We start from the raw sequence: 24,661 nt of genomic DNA on the forward strand, positions 1-24,661 counted from the left end.
ATATATTTAAAAAACCCTTATCAATAAATTAACTTTACAAGGGTTCCAGTACAAAAATTTTCATGTTTGTTTTTACAGAAAATAGAAGTGATATGTGATTATTGAAGCCTATTGTGTGTTCTCTACACTTGTTGTATGATATCCCTTTGTCACAACTCTAAAATTCTGCAGTTACCATAAATCTTCTCTCTCAAGCCTTAGCTATACATTTAAAAAAATTAAAGGTTTCCACGTATTCCTCGCTTCCCTCCCACAGCCTCCGGTTTCCCTTGTTATTAACATCTTGTTTTTACTTACAATTCATTTGTGACAACTTATAAATCAGTTTGTTACAAACGATGAACCAATGATGACACATTATTATTAATGTAAAGGACTAACATATTTTTCAGGAAAGAGCTTTATGTTTTTAAAATAACAGCTTTATTGAAAGGTAACTGATATACAAAACACCATAGTTAAAGTATATAATTTAATAAGCTTGACGTATGTATACACCAGTTAAATTATAATCATAATCAAGATAGTGATCACCCAGAAGTGTCTTAGTGTACTCTATGCAATCCCTCCTACCTACCCATGCCTGTTCTCCTTCCCCAGCCCAATGCAACCAATGACCCAATTTGTCATAATAGATTAGTTTGCATTGTTTGACATTTTATATACCTGGAATCATACATTATATACTCTTTTTGTCTGGCTTCTTTTCCTCAGTTAAATTATTGAAATTCATCCAATAGTTGGGTGTATCAATAGTTCATTCCTTTCTAAATAGAGTTCCATTGAATGTAGAGAAAGTTTACATTTTGAAATTGATACTCTTCAGACATTCATTTCTGTGCAGGATGTGCAGAAGGGTAAAATAATAAACTGTAAGTTCTTGTGTGTTGTCATGTAGTGTTTAGAAGTTGGTGGTGAATATAAAACTTGCCTTTCTAGTACTTTACAAGCTAACATTTAATTATCAGTTTATATGTGGTATTAAAATATGCATTCATTTTACTTGAAAATAACACACACATTATCCATATGAAGTAACATTAGCCTCTTAAGTCTCGTTAGGTCCTTACAGGCAACAGTGAAATAATGGGGACTGTGGTTGAGAACATTCGTGCTGACCGGTGCATCCTGGAGTTGTCTTCTCATGTAATCCTTCATAGAGGGTTAATTATGCATGAAGAAACATGCCTAGAAAGACAGAAATTTTAAATTGTTCTAAGCGATTATATCAGACTCCTGTTTTGAACTGCTTCGGTTTTGCTTGTTCTCACTGTCTCTGGGATAGCCAATCACTGTTTCATCATCAGTTCGTGCTGCAGAAATTGAATATGTGTGACTCTGGTCAGCTTCAGGCAAACACACATGTTCACATTCAGCATTTCTTCTGCCCCTTGGGATTGATCTTTGAACAGAGTCTAGAGCAGGGGGATAAACATATACAGAAGCATAGCCGTACTTTTTCAGTAAAATCTCAACTGTTGCACTATTAGCATGGAAAAATAGTGTCAGGAAAATATAAAGGCAGAAAATACTAAATTTGAGTAGGTATTTTTTAAAATCTCTGTCATGACTGTTACAAAATATATTACAGCAGTATAAAAATTTGCATGTAAAGTAAATAGAAATATTCTTTGATTTTATGTCAGAATTTTCCATTTATCTTCTCTATTTGATAATTACATTATGAAGCAAAAGTATATATGTATATTCATAAAATATATATTAATATAAATATACTAGTAATGTGTTAAGGTTATTTGAAACTTCTGCCCAAGAACTGAGAAACTCTATGGAGTTTGGGAAGTTTGTTGTCATTTTTGTTGGTTTGCTTCTTATCTGGGTGTTTGAACACAATGCCAGGTTTAGGGGATTAATTGCATTTCACATACTGAAGATGGAGAAACCCCAGAAACTCAGAAGTTTTTACTATTACTTTATTGCTTTTAGATAGATGAGGTGTATGAAAGGTTAGATATCCTTAGTTAATCTTAGGGAATTAAATCTATCTAAGTAAACCAATTGGAAAGGATTTTTTATCTTGGGCTGTGGGCCTTTGTGCTGACTAACTGCAGCCATTTAAAGCAAATTGTCCATTAAAGTACCACTCTGGCTTTTGACAAATTGCATCAAACTGTTTTCTTCCTCCAGGGAAACACCAACCTGAGAACGGTGGTTTTATTTTTTCTGCTTGACATATAGGTTGCCTGAACCAGCAGGCAAAATGCTTTTAGGTGCTCTTTAAGACAATGCAAAAAGTTATATATGGTCCAGTAGAGCCCAAGCAAAGACATTGAATACTAGCAGCTTATTTTGGGTGATGACAAATAATTGGTCATGCCCGTATATCATTTATCATTTTGGAAACAGTTCTCGTTTTTTAATCATGTAATGTAAGAACAGTGTAACAGAACTGACAAAGGCTATAAATTCTATTTTTGGCTAAAAAGCCACTGAACCATAGGGAAATAATTCAAGTGACTGGCAAGGTCCAAATTGAAGCACTACTGCCGTTAGCAGCGACTCTCTTGCTTTTCAGTTGATGAAAGTTCAAATTGCTAATTATAACCGAGTAAAAAAATCAATGTTGATGGAATATTCTTACACAAGTTAACTATAAAGATTCAAAGATAACTATGCAACTGTGGTTTAGATGTTAATGGAATGAAATACTTTACTGGTTTTTAAACTTAGCTTATTTGAGCAATGCAAAAACATTGGAATTATTTTTATTATTATTAGAATAGTTATAAAATTCTGCCTTCATGGTATGTAATAAGAAAGGATAAATAAACATTCCCTGTGTTTCTAGAGCAAAGCTGTTCACATTAGCTATGGGTATTGATATGTTGTGGTCATGTAATTTATTAGTAAATAATACTTGATTGTGAATGAAATATTCTAATTCAAAAGATAAAAAGATGGGCATTATGGTCAAATAACTGAGTTTTTTATGCTTTGGTTTTAGGAATCATTTTCTGATGTATAACATTTTGTAGAGAGTATAAAATTCATTATGTCATACTGGCTCAATAGTCTGGAAAGTCCAAAATAGTGTCAATTTTCTTGAATTTCACAAATTTGACACTTTACATCTGTTTTGTAGATTATCCTTGAATCTGGGTTTGTGTGATATTTCCTTTTAGATTCTAGTTGTGTACATTAGGAGGAATATCACAGAAATGAGATTATATTTCTACCAGGAGGCACGTGATTTTGATTTGTCTCATTATTCATAATGTTAACTTTGATTATGTATTTAAGGTCATGTCTGCCAGACATTTCCCCTGCAAAATTACTCATTTGCTTTTGTAATGAATAAGGATTTTGTGCAGAGGCAGTTTGATATTCTGTAAACATTCCATTTTTTACTAAACTTTTGATTCATCCACTTATTTGCTTAGATTTGTAAATTTACTTATTTTGGTGACCAACTGTCCCACATTTAGCCAAAAGGTTACTCACTCTTCAAACTGGCTTCTGTGTCCTTCTGGTCAGAATCATAATTTTAGCACTTTCTTTCTGGCACAATAAGATTTTTCAGGTCCATTTTCTACTTTCCCTGACCTGGTCAGCTATTTCTCCAAATATTCTCAATTCTTTTTAGTGAAGAATGATGTTTAGAAACCAAGTTCTGGTGGCACTTTTAAAAAGGTGCACTTATTTCTATTAGGGAGCCATTGTTTGTAGCCTTGCTCAGTAGACAGAGCTAAGGAATATGTGTACATATGCATGCATAAACACATTTACATCTGCAGTAGTTCTGTATTTCTACACACATACATTTGTATCTATGTTTCTTTTTCTGTCTCTCTTTCTCTGCATAGATTGAAATATATGAGTTAACATCAATATCTTCGATTCTCCTGCGGCACTCAGGATTCAGCCTTACTTTCTCTGTTTCCATATGCTCTTCTCTGAATGCAAGAAACCTGACTCCCTCTAACTTTAATATATGTACTTTTTTGGTCAATCCCTCAGTATGTAACCAATTTCCTGTTACCACTGCTGCTCCCTCCCCTGCATAGATGCCTCCCTTATCCCGCTCAGGCTCAAATACGTGGTGCCAACTTGCCCCTCTGCAAGGATACTCCAACAGCCCGGGTGGAGCCACCTCTTTGTCCTCTGCAAGGGCACTCTCTCCCACAAGTTGGTCTCTGGCATTCTGAGGTGTGCGCTAGAGGCTTCCCCTCTCTCTCATGACAACCTATTTCCTCTTTTCCTCTGACATACCTGCACTATTTTCATTTCATTTACAATTTTTTTTTCTTTTCCTGCCTGCATCTAAATGTTCAACTTCTCCAGAGCTTATTCCTTTCTGCCTTCATGATGTCAGTCTCATGATTTTAAGTGTCTTCTCCATGTCAATAACTCCCAAGTCAGTATCTGTTGAGTTGATACTCATAACAACCTATATGACATCTGTGCTTGGATCGCATGCATTCAAATATAAGATGGACAAATGAATTCTTGATTTTTGTTGTCCCACTCTTCTTCCTCCAAAAAATGACAACACTATGGTTGTGCAAGCAAAAATATAGGAAGAACCCTTGATTTATCTGTTTTCCTTGCCCACACAAATGCAATGTATTAGTAAATCTGGCTGATATTTTCTTCAAAATGTTTTCCTTATCTATTCATGCCCTCTAATCTCCATTGCTAGATATACACATATATCTCATGTAGACTATTAAAATAGATTCCTATTTTTTCCCACTTCTATTCTTGTTTCTATAATCTATAGTGTATTCTTCTGTAATCTGTAATCTAATCCTGTAAAGAAGGTAGAATTGTCTTTTTAAAATTAAATCAGAGCCATATCATCACTCAACAGAAATTCTCTTGGTTTTCTCATGCACTCACAGTGAAATATAAACTTTTGGCCTCAGTCTGCTGTGTTCCCTCTGCGGTCTGGCTCCAGGTTACGCTTCTCATGCCATCTCTTGCCACTTTTTGCTTCTGGTTTACTAAGATCTAACTTGTCATTCTTGTTGTACAGCAGGCCCAGTTTTTCCCAACTCAGGCATTTAGATTTGTTCCCTAGAATGTACTTACTACACATTTTCATTCATCTGACGCCTTCTCATTTGAATCTCACTGAAATGTCATCTTCTCAGAGAGGTGAAACGAACTGACCAGTTTCTGAGAAAACTCTCAAGCCTATTAGTGCAGTTCTTAGTCCAGCAAAGCACTTAATGATCATTTGTTTGTGGCTGAGAAGGGTATTGGTCCCCTCCCTGCTTCTGGCCCGCAGATAAGGGAGGAGACACAATGAGAGATGAGATATCGAAGATCTGAAAGGGCCAGCCAGGGAACTCACGGCGTAACAGCGCAAGAGTGGTGCTGAGAGGGCACCCTTCGTATTTATTGAGCAAATGCAAGATAACAACAATAGTATTCTGTGTGGGGGACTTAATAGACAACCTTTAACTAACTCTAAACTTAATCCTCAGGGTCTCCAGTCTCCAGGAGTGTGACGTCTCACAAGGTATTAAAACAATAGCAAGGGCAGTTAGGTCACAGAAACTTGTTTTGGTCTTGTTTATTCTGTTCCTGATCACTTATCAGGAATTACAGGAAAAATAATCAAGTCATATATGATTATACATTTGATTTCTATACTTGACTTATATATTAATCCCACAAAGGGTCTCCGATGGTGCTTTGGATTCCATCTCAGAGAAACGGCTCATAGGATGCAGCTAAAATGTCATGAATCATGAGAGGGTTTAAAAATGTTGAGAAAATCCGTGGAGCAGAGGAAGTCAGGGGCCAGAAGGTGGGGAACTTCTGATAGGCATGTAGGTTCTCCACTTCATGGCCTTGAGCACAGATTTCAGCAGTGGTCACCAAGATGCAGTGGGATCAGGTAAAACCCTCCACAGCATAGGAGGCACTAAGGTCAGACAGCCAGGAGCTACAGCTACCCAGAAAACCCCCTCCGAGACTTCTGAAATACCCAAAGAGGAACACTCAGATTCTCAAAAGCCAGAAAGACCTACAAACATCTCCTTACTTATATCCCTAAGTACCATCTTGGGGGAAGGGATTGGTAACAAAAGAAGTCCTGAGGGACATATTACTTGCTTAAAAGAGACTGAGGCAACCTGAGCAATTACAACTGGATGAGATTTAGTTTATGTCTATTTGGAAATTTAATTAATCTAAGGCCACTCCAGTTTTCCAGTGGACTATGGGTATGTGGGCCATATGAGCATGTGCATATGCGTGCGTGTGAGCACATTTAAGGTTATATACAACTTATTTTTAACCACATTATTATAAATAGTTAACAACACCAAGGAATTTATGTACATTTGTTTGCATGGATTTATAAACTCACAAGGACTAAAAATAGATCAATACTGCCTGAAAGGAAGGTTATATATGTTAGAGCGATTGTTCTCATCTTTGACTGCTCATTTTATTCATCTGAGGAAAGCTTCAAATAAAAGCTAATGTCTGAGTCTACCCACAAGAGATTCTGATTTAATTGGCCTGGGTGTGGTCTGGGCATCACGATTTTTAAAATCATTCCAGGTGCTTTTAAAGTCCAGCTGGGGTTGACAGACTGAGAGCCAGTGTTGTAGAGTAAAATAATCTCTTCTCTATACATTTCCAGTCACATACCACCATTTCCTGTATGCTACTGTCTCCTGATATGAATGAAATTTAGCTAGGACCCCCAAATCCCTGGCTCAACTAGGAAGCTTACTATTTGTAAAGTTTCCAAGGGCTAGAGCCACAAAGAAGCATTTCTAGAAAGTGAATTATTTTGCACTAGCTGGATTAGAAGATTTATCAACCTGATGTCTCTTTTTGCCCTGTTGGCCTCAGCGCAATCTGAGAACAAGTCAGGTGGCTTCTTTGGACTCCTTTCCTTAGGCTCATACCAGCACCTTGGCTTTTAGATATTACTACCAGGTATGGAAAAGTCAACTTAATAAGGCTTCTTCTCAAAGGCTTGAAGCCGAACTGACCTGCACCATGTTCTCTCGTCCTTTCTCCTAGGTTCTGTGAACAGTCATCCTTGTGGACAGGGTCAGTCCAAAGTTTTCCAATGTCATACACTTGGCAGAATCAACTGGTTATTCTTACTAAAGCAAGCAAACAATAATTACAACAAAAAGCAGATCCTTCAGCCCCACCCCACCTAGTCTAAGAAACACGACTGGTCAGCATAGACGAATGGGGCTCATGAGAGCACTGTGGTGAAACCTGCTAATTCAGCAGTCTTTTCAAATATGCGGTGATAGCTTCATAATAAATTTCATGAGGGCATATACTGAGTCTAATGAACTTCTGTTAGCTCTGCTGTTTCTCACTTTGTTCCTTTTGCAGCTGCTAAAATGGGAAAGATGGAAATCAGCAAGTTTCTGACTATAAGCTAAAATAGGCTTTTGAATATTTTTTTTCTGCCTACTTAGCAAATTTCTCTAGTAACAGTTGGATATTATTTGGGGTCCCATACCAGGAAGAAGAAGAACAGATTTCAGTTGTTCTTGAGAATATTCTTTGTGTGTGTATATTTGTAGTTATTTTTTTTCTTTTTGAGGTTTATGATTGATTCTTGGCATATGGCCCCTTGTGTACCTCTCTGCTGAAAACAGCCTAAAAATAATTTTCTAAGAGTTTTGTGGTGCTTCTCTTTAAACAATTCTACTTTTTTCCTCACTTGGGTATCAGGCTTCAGAGAAATAGCATAATAAAGGGATAGATACAAATATATACAAAAATATCCTCGAGAAGATCACTGGATTAGATTTGTTAAAGCACGTTTAAAGCAATTTTCTACTGAAAAATTTAATCAAATTTATTAATCATATCCCTCTGCTTATGGGTGTTAAATAAAAATTTTAAAGGTAGCAATCAATAAACAGAGATAAAAGCTTCTCAAGAATAAATGAAAGGAAGTAATAAAAAGACTCACTAAGCTGAAGTGCCTCCTATCAACAGCAGCTGATAAAATATTAAAAGATTTGCCTTGTGTAATGTCTCCAGAGAGCCGTCTTGCTGATGTACTAGACCATGATTGACAACTCTGAGACCTTGCTGGAAGCCACAAAAGTATATCTATAATATTATGCTCAATTGCATAGGTCTTTCTTCCTAAATGGGGCTGAAAATAACAGCATCGAGTGACTGGCTTTTAAGAAGTTGAATATTCTCCTCAGTTCTAGCTGAAGTGTAATTTGCTTAGAATTAGATATTATTTGGTATCTGGAATGTGAAAAACAAAAACAAAACTAGAGCATTGTACCTGAAGACATGTACTCCTTTTTTGAAGGGGTGAAGGAATAGCTGGAGGAAATTTTATGGGTAGGGTGATTCATGTCAGAATAAATAATCAGTAATATTGACTGGCACATTTCATGTGCCTGGTATTAAGCTAAGTGATTTGCTTGCATTATCTTAATTAGTCTCACAAGAAAGTCTCACCTATGATGCCAATACTGATATTTCCATTTTTCTTGAGATAAGGAATTGAAACTCTGAAAAGTTAAGGAACTTGCCCTAGGTCATAGTAAGTATAACTTGAATTTGAATTTGAACCCAGATCAACCTAACTCCAAATGACATGATGAACTAAAATTGATTCTGAGGCTTGTGACACCCTAGGGTTGTGATTCACAGGAGTGATTATCATGATCTTGACTCAAAAATAGTGGATGGAAGGGGCACCTACTAAAGGGACAGGAAAAAACAGAAAATACCAGAGTGTATTCATTTCCCTGCTTAGTTCCAGGAAGTTGCTCTAATAATGGGGCAGATAAAAGTAGATAGAAGACTGAATATACTTTGAGATTATGTATAAATGGTGTGATTTCAGAGACAGACCACGTGGAATTTGGGACTGGAGCATTTTCCTTGTTTATTCAGGCATCACAACAAAATTTGTGGGTGCAGCAAGAACTGGAGTATCCTGTGGCATCCTAAGAGGGTTCGGGCTTAGAGTACACCTAGCAAGCAGTTTGGTTATAGAGGGTGGGAGTAGTGATCACAGAGTACCTTCCTCCAGCAACTTTTAGTTATACATATTATATAAGATCTGGAATATGAAAACCTGGAGCAAAAGCACAGCATTACAGCTAAGCACATGTGAGACAGCTTTGGGGAAGTCAAGAAACTTTCATAGATAAGGCAAAATTGAACAGATCCATCACAAATTTTTTATGAGTGATAACAGAGCTCTTCCTAAAACTAAGACTACTAAGACGCAGACTATATATAATAGAAAAGAAAAAAAGAACATTGAGTCACTGGATATTTAAGAGAGGCAATGTAATGCACAGGGAAAGCTCAGAAAATGGGGGGCTGAAAAGTCACTTCGAAACTGTAACTGTTAGGAAGGAAAGAACTCGACTCAGTTTCGCAGGGATGTCAGATATAGTGAGATGAGAGACCAAAGTCAAGAAAGCAAAGTAAGTTTTAATACACTGCGTGAAGTGGGCCTGCCTAAGGTGAGACAGGCAGGCATGGATGCTCATTCTGAGGCTTCTTTTATGTGGTTTTGGCAGGGCAGAGAGGTCCTTGATTGACAGCTGTCAGCTCTCTAGGCTTGTTCTGTGGTGAAATGGGGACAGGGGCTGTGCTGTGCCTGTGCTTCTGATGTTTCTTATCTGGGGAGACCCTGGACATTTCCTGAGTCTCTTGGACCCTGTGGCTTCATCTGATTAACTCTCTGAGTCATTTCTGGCTTTCTGGTTCTATTTGATCAACTCCCAGAGTCATCTTTAGGGTGCCCTTTCCCCTTTCCATCCCTCTCATTTCTGTCTTTCTGCCTAACATATCTACACAGTGGAGATATCTTATGGTCACACCTTAATTTATTAAATCTAGCACCGTTGACAGCATCAGGTAATTGACATAGTGCCTTCTGACTTGACGTATGGAGTCTTCCACATCACTGATGAAGCATTCAGACAAAAAAAAAAAGTTTATCTGGAATCAGAGCAAGATTTTATACAAAAACTTCCCAAAGAATAGGGGTGATAGAAGAACACAATAAACAACACTATGAGCAAACAATCAGAAAGATAATGGTTTGCACTTGATAAAGGTAATTTATATATTGGGACCCACAAAGTAGAGGCCACCCACGTGGCCTGACTATCGCAAATTGAAAGCTAAATCAGCTTGCACTTAAGGGAAATGACTCACTGTCAAGGAAACTTTCCATACAACAATGACAATCCTCCCACTCAGCTTTTTTTTTGAAGGACTTTTTTTTCTGGGTTTAGTATATTGACAGTTTCTTTTTGTTTCAACACATAATGATAAAATGTCATGGTTTATGATTTGTATAGTTTCTAACTAGAAGTCTGTGTTAATTCCTACTTTTATTCTTTTGTGTATATTTCCTTTAAATAAGAAATGAAAAGCACCAGAACACAGACCACTGATTTTTTTCCCCCTCTCCTTCATTGTTAATGTCTTCAAGTTCAGTGATTTTTTTTTTCATTGTTTAATCTGCCATTAGTCTCATCCAGGGGCAATTTCAATTCAGATACTCTATTTTTCATTTTTAGAATTTTCATTTGTTATTATTATTTGGTTTCATATTTCTTTCCTTATATTCATCAATTTCTCTCCCTTCTGGAGCATATGAAATATATTTAAATAGCTCTTCTGAATGCCTTTGTCTGCTATTGTAATTATCTCTGTCATTCCTGACTTTGTTTCTGTTGGCTGATTATTCTTCAGGTAATAGGTTACATTGCTGTGTTTCTGAATATGCATTGTGTTTTTTACTGTATGTTGGACATGATCAGTTACCATGTAGAGTGCCTGGATTTTATTGTCTTCCTTTAAAAGGTGTTTTTCTTGGGCATTTTAGTTATTGTATATCATTTTGATCCTTTCAAATCTACTAGGGCAGATCCACAGTAGGCTTTCTCAAGGGGTGGTTGAAACTTGCTAGTAAATCTTGACCCTGTTAGGTCACCATGAATATGTCAAACTGCAGTCTCTATTTCCTTAACTCAACTAGGTTGCCAGTTTTTGTTTGGGTTCCCCCTCCATATTTTCATGTTCTGGAAATTGCTTTTGAGCAGAAAACTATGGTAATTTTATGGTTCACCTTATTTTTATCCCTTACCTTGGGAAATCAAAGTTCTGAGTTGCTTCTTTTCCAGTCTCTGAAAACAGTTTAAAATAATTTTCTAGTTTTCCAGTTTTTTTGGAGGAGGTTTTGCATAGGTTATTACTCTTCTCTAGCTTGTAGTAGCAGCTAGTAGATATTTTTTTAAGGAAACATTTGTTGAACAAAAGCCTGTTAATGAGAAAAGGAAACTGTTTACCTATATGAATATACCATTCTTAATCTCATTGGAATGAAAAAGATATAATTGTAAATCCAAATAATATGTTAAATAATAGACTTATAGACACAGATGGATTTTAAGAAGTTCTTTTAAAGGAATAACTGACATTGGTGAATGTGTTATTAAGGCCTTGTTGATTAAGAATTGGAATTGGCTTGATATATATAGTAGTGCATATGAGCATTTTATTATTGATACATCAGATTAAAAATTTGAAATAAATCTTGTTTCTACTGAGCTCTAGAAGAGAAACAGATTTGCTTAGCAAAAATGCTACGAAAGGATATGTCAAAGAAAAGCAACATCACAAAGCAAAATAATTTGACTAGATGTGATGGAATATATAATGATAAAACATTTTCATTGAGATATCACATAAAGTTATACAAAGTTTCTTAAAACTATAAAGACAAGTAAGCTTACATTCTCAATTTTGATCAAAGATCAGTTTAAGATTTTGATGCATGGCTACAAAATATTCAATAACAAGGATCACAGAAATTGCAAGGCAGCTCACACTTTGGTTATGAATATTCTTTATCTGTTTATTCTAGTTCCAGGTAATGAAAAATCAAAAGTACCACAGAAGATTTGCTGTGAATTTAATGGCTAACCTTGAGGTGTATGTTTATATCCAAATAGTTTTAAGCATTAAGTTACAGATAGCAGTCTAAATACACAAACCTGGATCTACCAAAATTGTAAAAATAATGACTCACTCTGTCCTTTATCACCCTCTTGAAATTGTTCTTTTGCCCCTTTTGGCTCCTTTTATTATATACTTGCAGACAAAAACAAATGCTTGTCATGTGGTCAAAATTGGGATGAAGAATGCAATCCTCTCCCACTCCCCCTTTCTAAATTCAGAGTGACCAAATAACAGACAACATATTGCTGGTAAATTTCCTAAATGATTCTTCTTATATGTATGGTCTTCATACTGCTTATGTCTTTTCATCATCATATATTGTCAAAAGACATCTAGTGCAATGCCCTGTTTACCAAGGTGCCAGATAAACGCCTCTCTAGCTGAATATATCATTTGTATTCAGCTTCCTGGAATTAAGTTCTTAGTCATTTTTCTTATTTAATTTTTCATCTTGAGTTCTTTGGTACCATCATATATCATTGTTCATTAAATTGTCTCTTTATGTTATAAGAGAGATCTGATATAGTAAAATAATTAACAAGCATTATGCAGCATTGCAAGGAAAAGGGCACACTCTCTTCAGAAACTGTGCAGGTTTCAATAACAGGCTCGAGTGTCAATAAACGAGGAATTAGCTTTGTAAGTTTTGCAAAAGCAATTTGTATAAAGACCTCAAGGCCTTTAGGAAGCAAGAGAAAAAGAAAGAACAAATCTGCTGGAAACAGGGTTGATGAACTTATGATGCCTGTAATTTCTAAAAAGAATACATCTACAGATAACTCAATTTGGAAAATAATTATGATAACCAGTATTTCATATTTTCACTTTCTATAATCAGTTTTCAATAATGGTTTTGGCTTACTTCAGGAAAATATTAGATAATTTCCTATTAGATTAATAAAGATATTAGGCAATATCTTCATAACTTGAAATTCTTACATATCTGTCTGTAAAGTGTATTTTAAAAAATGTCTCCCTGCAACTTGCTTTTTAAAAAATATATGCTTTTTTTAGGTGATTTTTAGGTTCACAGAAAAAATTAGACAGGAAGTACACAGTTCCCATATATTCCCTACTCCTCCCCATGCACAAACAGCCTCCCACACTATATACATGGCACATTTGTGGAAAAGTGGCACGTTTTTTAGAGTCAAGGAAGCTACACTGACACTTCATTATCACTCAGAGTCCATAGTTCATGTTAGGGTTCACTTTTGGTGTTGTATTTTCTGTGGGTTTTGGCAAATGTATGACATGTATTTACCATTATCGTATCATACAGAATAGTTTCACTGTCCCCCTCCTCCAATCCTCTGTGATCCACTTATTAATTCTCCTTTTCTGCCACCAAAGTCCTGGAAACCACTGATCTTTTTACCGTCTCACATAGTTTTGTTTTTTTCAGAATGTCATGCAGCTGGAATCATGGAACCTTTTCATATTGGCTTTTTTCACTTAATGCATTTGGGGTTCCTGCATGGCTTTTCACAGCTAAATAGCTCATTTGTTTTTAGTGTTGAGCAATATTCCATTGTCTGGATGGACCACCATTTATTGGTCCATTCACATATAGAATGACATCTTAGTTGCTTCCCAGTTTGGGCAATTATGAATAAAGCTTTTATAAACACCCATGTACAAGTTTTTGGGTGGACATAAGTTTCATCACCTTTTAGTAAATACCAAGGAGTTCAGTTAATAGGTTATATGGTAAGAGCATGTTTAGTTTTGTAAGAAACTGCCAAAATGTTTTCCAAGGTGACTGTGTCATTTTGCAGTCCCAACATAAACTCTATTTTTCAAAGTGTAAAAATAAGAGCTGTCTAGAGAATGAGAGGTAATTCTATGGAATATTTAATCTTCTAATAGAGATTCTCTTTGGAGCTCCAGGTTTGTATGTCCAATACTTTTACTTTCCTGTCTCCCGTCTACCTAGAGCAACATGGCTAAACCCCCACACTCGATACCCCCACCATTCTGCCACACAATTGGTTCTCACACATGTCCACTATCTCAACATATATAGTCATCCATCCAGATTTCTACCTTACTCTCTCACCACTCACATTGTCCATCATCAAATAAAGTTATCTCTTTAAAATATATCTTATATCCATCTACTTTTCTTTAATAATGTTCACTATAGTCAATTTTACTATTCATCATAATCATTTTACTAATCACCATACTGACATTTTCCTTTTCATTAGGACACAGATTCTGTAAAGCAGAGATCTCACTCTTCCTGTTCTTGGTTTTATTTCTGATGCCTAATAGACAGTGCCTGGAGCATGGCAGGCATTTAACATATATTTACTTAGTAAGTAAATTGGAATAAATGGTCCTTTTGTACAGAGCCCTCATTTTGTTCTGCCAACCCACTCTCCTCTTCTTGTGCTTTCTTGTAACCCCAATCCCTTACTCTTTTGAATAGGTATTTGACATTTTCTGCACAATAAGGTGTGAGGTGACATGCTGATTGGCTTCTAAGAACTGTTTCCTTCTCTTAGAAAGGAACGTGGGAAGAGACTTCGGTCTTATTCCCTACATGTTGTGCTGTCTGTATGGGACATTTGGGCCTGTGGAATCTGTTCTGTGGCCATGAGGGAAACTTGTGGAGAAAACACTCTGAGAAGATCCAAGGGAAATGATGGAAAGAACATGGGTACTTGAAATGTTGAATTAGAAAAACTTGGGTTGCTGATGTTGATGTGTTTGGATATGCAGAGTGTTACGTCTTGCTCACTGTCAGCCAGTGGAGTTAGAATTCTTTCTGCTGTGCAGCCCAAACTGTCATAGTAGCTACATTTGCATTAAACTATTTATAAGAGATATAAGCAAATCTGAAATATATTTTTTGTATTAATATTCGTGAATACTTATTTATCCAATATTTTAAAAATTAATAATAGTCAAATTCTGAGATATTTATGTAAAGTTCTGTTTTATAATCTGAATATTTATTATAAGTAACATGGAAATAATATCTATAAAAAATATTGAAGTGCAAGAATAAAAACATGAAAATATTATCTATCTAAAAATATTGAAGTGCGAGGGGAGGAGCCAGGATGGCGGCGTGAGTAGAGCAGTGGAAATCTCCTCCCAAAAACACATAGAGCTATGAAAATATAACAAAGAAAAATCTTCCTAAAATAGAGACCACAGGACACAGGACAACATCCAGACCACACCCACACCTGCAAGAACCCAGCGCCTTGCGAAGGGGAGTGCTTTTTGGAAGTCTTAAAGGGGCAGGACAGGTCACTTAGACCAGAGGCAGGGAATCTGGGGATCTCTGGGCACTCTAAACCCCTGGGCAGCAGGGAGCACAGAGACCCCTTACGGAGATAAATAGCCTCCTGGCCACTCCCCCTCCAATGGGGCTCCACCATTTTGGAGGAACAGCCCCAGCCAGGCCAAGCCCACAGCAACAGCGGAGATAAACCCCAAAGCAACTGGGCAGGAAGCAGAAGCCCTGTCTGCGCACAGCTGCCCAGCACAAGCAACTAGAGGTCGCTATTCTCCCAGGAAAAGGCTACAAACCAACAAGAAGGGAAGCTCTTCCAGCGGTCACTTGTACCAGCTCTGCAAACTATATCTATCACCATGAAAAGGCAAAACTACAGGCAGACAAAGATCACAGAGACAACACCTGAGAAGGAGACAGACCTAACTAGTCCTCCTGAAAAAGAATTCAAAATAAAAATCATGAACATGCTGACAGAGATGCAGAGAAAAATGCAAGAGCAATGGGATGAGATGCAGAGAAAAATGCAAGAGCAGTGGGATGAGATGCAGAGAAAAATGCAAGAGCAGTGGGATGAAGTCTGGAAGGAGATCACAGATGTCAGGAAAGAGATCACAGAAGTGAAACAATCCCTGGAAGGATTTATAAGCAGAATGGATAAGATGCAAGAGGCCATTGAAGGAATAGAAGCCAGAGAACAGGAACGTATAGAAGCTGACATAGAGAGAGATAAAAGGATCTCCAGGAATGAAACAACACTAAGAGAAATATGTGACCAATACAAAAGGAATAACATTCGTATTATAGGGATACCAGAAGAGGAAGAAAGAGGAAAAGGGATAGAAAGTGTCTTTGAAGAAATAATTGCTGAAAACTTCCCCAAACTCGGGGAGGAAATAATCAAACAGACCATGGAATTATACAGAACCCCCAACAGAAAGGATCCAAGGAGGACAACACCAAGACACATAGTAATTAAAATGGCAAGGATCAAGGACAAGGAAAGAGTTTTAAAGGCAGCTAGAGAGAAAAAGGTCACCTATAAAGGAAAACCAATCAGGCTAACATCAGACTTCTCAACAGAAACCCTACAGGCCAGAAGAGAATGGCATGATATACTTAATGCAATGAAACAGAAGGGCCTTGAACCAAGGATACTGTATCCAGCACGACTATCATTTAAATATGATGGTGGGATTAAACAATTCCCAGACAAGCAAAAGCTGAGGGAATTTGCTTCCCACAAACCACCTCTACAGGGCATCCTACAGGGACTGCTCTAGATGGGAGCACCCCTAAAAAGAGCACAGAACAAAACACACAACATATGAAGAATGGAGGAGGAGGAATAAGAAGGGAGAGAAGAAAAGAATCTCCAGACAGTGTATATAACAGCTCAATAAGCGAGCTAAGTTAGGCAGTAAGATACTAAAGAAGCTAACCTTGAACCTTTGGTAACCACAAATCTAAAGCCTGAAATGGCAATAAGTACATATCTCTCAATAGTCACCCTAAATGTAAATGGACTTAATGAACCAATCAAAAGACACAGAGTAATAGAATGGATAAAAAAGCAAGACCCATCTATAGGCTGCTTACAAGAAACTCACCTTAAACCCAAAGATAAGCATAGACTAAAAGTCAAGGGATGGAAAAACATATTTCAGGCAAACAGCAGTGAGAAGAAAGCAGGGGTTGCAGTACTCATATCAGACAAAATAGACTTCAAAACAAAGAAAGTAACAAGAGATAAAGAAGGCCACTACATAATGACAAAGGGCTCAGTCCAACAAGAGGATATAACCATTCTAAATATATATGCACCCAATACAGGAGCACCAGCATATGTGAAGCAAATACTAACAGAACTAAAGAGGGAAATAGACTGCAATGCATTCATTGTAGGAGACTTCAACACACCACTCACCCCAAAGGATAGATCCACCGGGCAGAAAATAAGTAAAGACACACAGGCACTGAACAACACACTAGAACAGATGGACCTAATAGACATCTATAGAACTCTACATCCAAAAGCAACAGGATATACATTCTTCTCAAGTGCACATGGAACATTCTCCAGAATAGACCACATACTAGCTCACAAAAAGAGCCTCAGAAATTCCAAAATATTGAAATTCTACCAACCAATTTTTCAGACCACAAAGGTATGAAAGTAGAAATAAATTCTACAAAGAAAACAAAAAGGCTCACAAACACATGGAGGCTTAACAACATGCTACTAAATAATCAATGGATCAATGAAAAAATCAAAATAGAGATCAAGGAATATATAGAAACAAATGACAACAACAACACTAAGCCCCAACTTCTGTGGGATGCAGCGAAAGCAGTCTTAAGAGGAAAGTATATAGCAATCCAGGCACACTTGAAGAAGGAAGAACAATCCCAAATGAATAGTCTAACATCACAATTATTAAAACTGGAAAAAGAAGAACAAAGGAGGCCTAAAGTCAGCAGAAGGAGGGACATAATAAAGATCAGAGAAGAAATAAACAAAATTGAGAAGAATAAAACAATAGCAAAAATCAATGAAACCAAGAGCTGGTTCTTTGAGAAAATAAGCAAAATAGATAAGCCTCTAGCCCAACTTATTAAGAGAAAAAGAGAGTCAACACAAATCAACATAATCAGAAATGAGAATGGAAAAATCACGACAGACTCCACAGAAATACAAAGAATTATTAAAGACTACTATGAAAACCTATATGCCAACAAGCTGGAAAACCTAGAAGAAATGGACAACTTCCTAGAAAAATACAACCTCCCAAGACTGACCAAGGAAGAAACACAAAAGTTAAACAAACCAATTACAAGCAAAGAAATTGAAACAGTAATAAAAAAACTACCCAAGAACAAAACCCCGGGGCCGGACGGATTTACCTCGGAATTTTATCAGACACACAGAGAAGACATAATACCCATTCTCCTTAAAGTGTTCCACAAAATAGAAGAAGAGGGAATACTCCCAAACTCATTCTATGAGGCCAACATCACCCTATACCAAAACCAGGCAAAGACCCCACCAAAAAAGAAAATTACAGACCAATATCCCTGATGAATGTACATGCAAAAATACTCAATAAAATATTAGCAAACAGAATTCAACAGTATATCAAAAGGATCATACACCATGACCAAGTGGGGTTCATCCCAGGGATGCAAGGATGGTACAACATTCGAAAATCCATCAACATCATCCACCACATCAACAAAAAGAAAGACAAAAACCACGTGATCATCTCCGTAGATGCTGAAAAAGCATTTGACAAAGTTCAACATCCATTCATGATAAAAACTCTCAGCAAAATGGGAATAGAGGGCAAGTACCTCAACATAATAAAGGCCATATATGATAAACCCACAGCCAGCATTATACTGAACAGCGAGAAGCTGAAAGCATTTCCACTGAGATCGGGAACCAGACAGGGATGCCCACTCTCCCCACTGTTATTTAACATAGTACTGGAGGTCCTAGCCACGGCAATCAGACAAAACAAAGAAATACAAGGAATCCAGATTGGTAAAGAAGAAGTTAAACTGTCACTATTTGCAGATGATATGATACTGTACATAAAAAACCCTAAAGACTCCACTCCAAAACTACTAGAACTGATATCGGAATACAGCAAAGTTGCAGGATACAAAATCAACACACAGAAATCTGTAGCTTTCCTATACACTAACAACGAATCAATAGAAAGAGAAATCAGGAAAACAATTCCATTCACCATTGCATCAAAAAGAATGAAATACCTAGGAATAAACCTAACCAAAGAAGTGAAAGACTTATACTCTGAAAACTACAAGTCACTCTTAAGAGAAATTAAAGGGGACACTAATAAATGGAAACTCATCCCATGCTCATGGCTAGGAAGAATTAATATCATCAAAATGGCCATCCTGCCCAAAGCAATATACAGATTTGATGCAATCCCTCTCAAATTACCAGCAACATTCTTCAATGAATTGGAACAAATAATTCAAAAATTCATATGGAAACACCAAAGACCCCGAATAGCCAAAGCAATCCTGAAAAAGAAGAATAAAGTAGGGGGGATCTCACTCCCCAACTTCAAGCTCTACTACAAAGCCATAGTAATCAAGACAATTTGGTACTGGCACAAGAACAGAGCCACAGACCAGTGGAACAGATTAGAGACCCCAGAAATTAACCCAAACATATATGGTCAATTAATATTTGATAAAGGAGCCATGGATATACAATGGCAAAATGACAGTCTCTTCAACAGATGGTGCTGGCAAAACTGGACAGCTACATGTAGGAGAATGAAACTGGACCATTGTCTAACCCCATATACAAAGGTAAACTCAAAATGGATCAAAGACCTGAATGTAAGTCATGAAACCATTAAACTCTTGGAAAAAAACATAGGCATAAACCTCTTAGACATAAACATGAGTGATCTCTTCTTGAACATATCTCCCCGGGCAAGGAAAACAACAGCAAAAATGAGCAAGTGGGACTACATTAAGCTGAAAAGCTTCTGTACAGCGAAAGACACCATCAATAGAACAAAAAGGAACCCTACAGTATGGGAGAATATATTTGAAAATGACAGATCCGATAAAGGCTTGACGTCCAGAATATATAAAGAGCTCACACGCCTCAACAAACAAAAAACAAATAACCCAATTAAAAAATGGGCAGAGGAACTGAACAGACAGTTCTCCAAAAAAGAAATACAGATGGCCAAGAGACACATGAAAAGATGCTCCACATCGCTAATTATCAGAGAAATGCAAATTAAAACTACAATGAGGTATCACCTCACACCAGTAAGGATAGCTGCCATCCAAAAGACAAACAACAACAAATGTTGGCGAGGCTGTGGAGAAAGGGGAACCCTCCTACACTGCTGGTGGGAATGTAAATTAGTTCAACCATTGTGGAAAGCAGTATGGAGGTGCATCAAAATGCTCAAAACAGACCTACCATTTGACCCAGGAATTCCACTCCTAGGAATTTACCCTAAGAACGCAGCAATCAAGTTTGAGAAAGACAGATGCACTCCTATGTTTATCGCAGCACTATTTACAATAGCCAAGAATTGGAAGCAACCTAAATGTCCATCTGTAGATGAATGGATAAAGAAGATGTGGTACATATACACAATGGAATACTACTCAGCCATAAGAAGTGGAAAAATCCAACCATTTGCAGCAACATGGATCGAGCTGGAGAGTATTATGCTCAGTGAAATAAGCCAAGCGAGAAAGAGAAATACCAAATGATTTCACTCATCTGAGGAGTATAGGAACAAAGGAAAAACTGAAGGAACAAAACAGCAGCAGAATTACAGAACCCAAAAATGGACTAACAGGTACCAAAGGGAAAGGAACTGGGGAGGATGGGTGGGCAGGGAGGGATAAGGGGGGGGAAGAAGAAGGGGGGTATTAAGATTAGCATGCATGGGGGGAGGGAGAAAGGGGAGGGTGGGCTGCACAACACAGAGAGGACAAGTAGTGACTCTACAACATTTTGCTAAGCTGATGGACAGTAACCGTAATGTGGTTGTTAGGGGGGACCTGATATAGGGGAGAGCATAGTAAACATAGTATTCTTCATGTAAGTGTAGATTAAAAATTAAAAAAAAAAAAAAAAAGAAAGAAAGAAAGAAAAGGGGGATTACTCCTTAACAGGATAAAACTATTGGTAAATCAAAGATCAACGCATGCTTTAAATATCCTTAATGTTGATCACTTAAAGGGTGTCAGATTATCAGCTATGGAGGTACTCTTTTCTGATAATATTCCTTTCTCTTAATTAAAAAAAAAAAAAAAAAGCAGTTACTGTGTGCTGACCTCCAATGAGTTCTGCACAGTGGTATAGAGGGCATGTCAAAGTGTGGGCAAAGGGTCTGTTTGTTTCTATGCAGAAGATCAAGGCCTAGCTTGGATACCCAGAAAATGAACTAAGATACGATATGAGGAGGAGCTTCCGGCATCAGCACTCTCTGGAGGACTTGTGCCGGGGGATGATCATCAAAAAGCCTCCACAGGGATCCGGACGATGCTGCGGTTGTGGCTGCATCCAGCCCACCGTCTCCTGGACTTGCCATAAGAATGAGGAGGGAGATGTCTAGGCTGGCATGTGCATACAGTGAGACAACGAATTTGACCGGATCTGTACTGTTGGAACTCAACCAGGAGTTGGGAGGGGTGCAAGTTGTAGCACTCCAAAATCTCATGACTATAGACTATCTATGGTTAAAAGAACATATGGGATGTGAACAGATCCCAGAAATGGGCTGCTTTAATTTGTCTGATGGTTCAAGTACAGTTGGACAATATCCATCATATCATAGATAAATTTTCACAAATGCCTAGGGTGCCTAAATGGTTTTCTTGGCTTCACTGGAGATGGATGGTAATTATAGATTTGCTTTGTTTATGTCACCGTATTCCTATTATGTTAATATGTGTGTGCAAATTAGTTAGTAGTTTAAAACCTATACATAATTAAGGTACTATACAAGAAGATATGTCAAAGAAATAATCAATCCTCCCATGTTTCCTTCATATGCTACATGTATAGCTTTTCTTCTTCCTTCCTAATTACAACCCTTAAATAGAATTCGTGCCTCATATCGAATTTACCGAGTATCATAATCCCTCCAGGTGGTAAAGATACCTCGAGACAAGTGCTGGGCATAGAAGCCACAAGGCATAAATCTGCAAAGAAATAAAAAAGCTAACCTTTGCAAACAATATGGCTTCTCTCTCACTTACCAACTTTACATTTCCCTGTATGGCCCCGGAAGATGACTGGTTAGCCAGAGACGGGTAAGATTCCTCAAGGGAGGAACAACCTAAGACAGGCACAGTCGCAGGGGGGCCATCAGGTGAGAATTTGGGGATCAACAGAGGTGAGGCTCAGAACCTCACCCCCCCTGCTTTGAGAGAAATCTTCTGCATCCGTGGATGTCTTGCTGCCCTTGTCTAGCCTGGATTAATACTTAGTCCATAGGCACACACCTGATCATCTGATCATCTACATTTGCCTTCTTACAGCACTAAACTATGTTTTCTACCTTTATCTTGCATCTACCTACCACTTCAGCATTTTATTAAAAATAAAAATAATAATAACAATAGGAGAAATGTGGGATCAACATATAAATCAAGTACAAAAATCAAACGAATATTCATATTTGACCTGATTGTTTATAGGTCATAATGGGTGATCAAAACCGAAAATTTCTGTGATGAATGCCCTTGTACTGTTCACCATGTAAGAATTTATTCACTATGTAAGAATTCGTTCACCATGTAAGAACTTGTTTGTTATGCTTCAGAAGATTGGAGACTGACGAGAATTAGGCTTGAGATGGATTAATGATTGTACATTGAGCGTTGACCCCCCTATACTGAATTTTATTGTTGTTAACAACCATTTGATCAATAAATATGAGAGATGCCCTCTCAAAAAAAAAAACAAAAAAACAAAAAAACAGCATTAAACATAAATAACAACCAGAAAAAAAAAAATAATACAATTGTGTGGGTTCCACCCTCAGAGATTCTAACATTATAAATGTATGTCGAATTGAGGAATGCTGTAATTTGGCTCATGCATTTTTTTAATGTTGTACAGAAGATTTAATAGTTTGAAGATTTCACCAAAAAAAAAAAAAAAAATATTGAAGTGCAAGAATAGACTCAATACCTGAATATTGGTTTCTTTGTACTTGTCCTTTTTCTTATTACTTGTCTTTTAAAGAAGTATTGGTCATTTTATTTCAATAATGTTACCTTCCTACATAGAGATTCTGAAGGTACATGTGTGTCCTTTCTAAGGACAACTTTGGACCTACTTTCAGGACCCATTAAGACCTTTGGAAGTTTTAGAATTTTACTGTCTTGTCAGTTAATTTGAAACCTTGGCACTGACTCATGGTTTAGTGTATGATCTGAACTGATCGAACCTTTTCCTTTTATTGCCATTCCGGAACTATCATATATTATGGTCAATCTGTTGTACACCTAGTGACTTAGACATTCCCCAAATGAATTTCTCTTCTAATTTTGTAATTATCACTGAATACCTCCCACAGAAGTGAATTAGGGACTAAAATTTTTGTTCCAGGTCCTCCTCTATGCCACATTGTGTTACCTTAAATCTTCCAAATGGTCATTTAAAAATAACCAACTACATGTGTTTCCAAGAAAGAGAGAAGAATAAATGGTAAAGTCATTATATGCTTTAAGAGTAAGAGTGGTCATAATTAACCCAGCATCTCATTTTATCCTATAATTTAGATTAAGCGAAATGAGTGTTGTTGAGTGATTTGTGCTTTTTCTTAAATCTAGCAGACACTATGACAACCCATTTTCCTGACATTGCAAAGATTTCCAAGAAAAAAACTTAATCATTGATTCACAAATACACTCCCACAGGATTAGATGGAACACCTATTTGCTTTCTTGGAAAGCAGATTGAAATAATGTATAATAACTTAATCACTAACACTACTAAAATTAGATATAGCATAAATGGGCAAATATGGGGAAATAAACTGTCTTTAGGGCAATGTCTTTTGGGTCAGTGGGACCATATGTGACTGGAATGAGAGGTTATTTTTGAAGGCTTTACAGTAACTCTTTGGTATTAAGTAGGGCTAATGAAGGCATCACTAAGTAAGAGTGTAAGGTTCATTAATTCATTTATTTGGCAAATAATTTCTAAGTGCTTACTATGTGACCAACCTTGTTCTAGACTCTGCATTATATGGGAAAATGTTTTTGCACTTATCACTCAGAACTTAGAGTATTATGGAGGAAGAAGGAAAGGAAATATCCTATATAGGAAATTGTTATATGCTAGATTGTGGTAAATGTTATGGAATAAACAGAGCAGGGTAGATGTGAGTGTGGGGTATAGGGTATATAGGGAAGATGATCTTGTTGGGGAGGGAGAGGGACAATAAGGAACTCAGTTTCATCCATGCTCAGATGTGTTTGGGGTTTATAAGTAACTGTGTCAAATAAACAGTTAAATATATACAGAGCTCAGATGAGAGATTTCAGGTTGGAGATGTAAAGATGTGAGTGATCAATGGACCATAGAGAGTGGTTAAACTTGTGAGCATGATGAAGCATCCAATGGTGAGAATGCTAAATAATGTCAGAAAGTATTGTAGCACCGAATCTTAAGGCATCATAATATTGTTTGGGTAAAGTAGGATGAGCCTGTGAAAGAGGAAAGGTGGGGAAAGAAGGAAAGAGGGCGACCAGGAGACTATATTATCATGGAAAACAGAAAAAATGTCAAGAAGGAAGAAGCATTCAGCCATGTACTTTTTGCCAAGAACCAAGAAGTTGATTGATCAAATCTCCATTAAAAAAATCCAACTCTAAGTGATGCTTTGTGTTTTTGATAGATATTATTTCCATGTT

This window comes from Manis javanica, chromosome 12 (assembly GCF_040802235.1).
Source record: "Manis javanica isolate MJ-LG chromosome 12, MJ_LKY, whole genome shotgun sequence".
Classification (NCBI taxonomy): domain Eukaryota; kingdom Metazoa; phylum Chordata; class Mammalia; order Pholidota; family Manidae; genus Manis; species Manis javanica.